The sequence below is a fragment of the Juglans regia genome, chromosome 7 (genome assembly GCF_001411555.2).
Source record: "Juglans regia cultivar Chandler chromosome 7, Walnut 2.0, whole genome shotgun sequence".
Classification (NCBI taxonomy): Eukaryota; Viridiplantae; Streptophyta; class Magnoliopsida; order Fagales; family Juglandaceae; genus Juglans; species Juglans regia.
The window spans coordinates 16,346,123-16,348,063 of NC_049907.1; positions in this window are offsets into that span (position 1 = coordinate 16,346,123).

Consider the following 1,941-nt stretch of genomic DNA (forward strand, 5'->3'; position numbering starts at 1 on the left):
CCCCCCCCCGGCCAACTTCCGTTCTGACATGGGTTTCCCCATAAACCTTATCAAGTCGCCTACCCGCAGCAGCTCACCTAGCTCGCTGTTAGAGGGGAAAGGGAAGAAGCCCTGAAGGATATTGCCCACTTGGTCTGATTCTGGCAATATCCCCATCCCTGCAGGGGGCCCGTCCGTTTTGGCGCTCTTGATCCGACCCGAACCAAGAGCGCCCAAGAAGATGGCAACAATAGCGAATCCTCATCGTGTCACGACGTTGGTCCAAGATGTTGTTGTCGGGGCTACTCTTGTGGTTGAGGTCGTTTCCTCTGATGATGACGAAGTGGCGGAGACTATTGTTATGGTCAATGAGGCGATAGCACCCGAAATTCCCAACGAGGGGAAAGGCGATGAGGTCGTCGAGGAAGTTTTGGTCGGCCTTCGGACGACCGCTTTGCCCGGCCATGCCGATTGAGTCCATTAGATGGAGGGTAGACTCCAGAGGCTATTCGTAGGAGTAAGATTTTAACTTACTAACTCCTTAGATTCTTCGTTTATTTCTTTTCTTGGTCTTGACTTTGAATTCTGTGATAGGGGTTGGAGCTCCCGGTGGCCTTCATCGTGGACTACCAAGAAGAGGTGAGGAAAGAGGACCGGCCTCTTTGTTTGCTCGCACGGTTGGCCTTGAACTGTGCGGCTAAGGAGTGAAAGCAGAAAGAAAAAGCCAATGAGGCCTTTGCTGACTTGATAAGGGCCCAGGGCGAAGTTGGTGAGCTTCGCATTGAGGCCTCACTTGCTTCCGAGGCGAGGGAGACATTGTGGCAGTCCCTGGACAAATGCCAGTTGGAGCTAGAGCTTGAGCAGCTGCAGGCCGACAACCGGAAGTTGTGCCAATAGCAGGACTCTGACAGTCAGATGAATAAGTGGCTGACGAAGCAGGTCAAAGATGTCAACGAGTCTCTAACGAAGAAGATGAAAGCCTTGGAGGAGGAAAGGAAGCAGAAGAGAGAAGCTGAGGTTGCCCTGGAAGAAGGCGGGCTGGTTCTAGGAGCTCGTGAGGCTACTATATGTAGCTTGCCAGAGGAGTTGTCTTATGTTCGTGGTATACACGATGATGCGTGGTGCTTCGGCTATAATGACGGCTTAGAGCGGATGAAGACTCACATTCTTCAGAATCCCCAATGCAACCTCAGGGTCATGAACGTGGGGGATTTTCCTCCACATTAGGAGTCTCTGAAGCAAGGTGCTCTCCTTAGGAAAGGTCTAGTTCCGGGTGGCCTTGGTGATGACCCTACGGGGAACGATCCCGCCCATTGAGGGTGGACTTTTTCAGGCAGATCTTCTTGCTATTCAATGTTGTTGTTGTCCCAAGCCTTCGAGGCCTTTTCTTGGCAAATCTCCTTGCCATTTCTCTGCTGTTGTTGTCCTTGCACTCCCCCTTCTCGTTCTCGCCCTTTTGCTTATGGGGCTTTGCTTGTTCTCACCCTTTTGCTCATGGAGCTCGCTCATTCTCGCTCTTTTACTTATGAGGGTCGTCTTCAAAGCCATTCCTATCCACTGTCTTTGCCTCCTCCAATAGTTTCTCATACCTCTCCATAGTCGGTAGGTGGTTTCAGGCAGCTCCAGGATGAGGACTATCACCATACGGCTCAATTAGTTGCCTCACTACATCCCTGTTGATTTTTTTAGAGGTAAACTTGGGTGTTATCGACACGTCGTAATGGTGAAGATTTTTGTCTGCCACTTTCATGAAACTTTATTTGATCGAGCTCGATGGTGACGAGTCACCTTTGTAGTAACTTGTTCCTTATAACCCTGCGATTTTACGTTGTAACATGTCCCTTGTAGCTTTGCAGCTTTATGTTGTAACTTGTTCCTTGTAGGTCAGCGGCTTTATGTTGTAACTTGTTCCTTATATCTCTACGGCTTTATGTTGTAACTTTTTTCTTGTAGCTCTGCGAC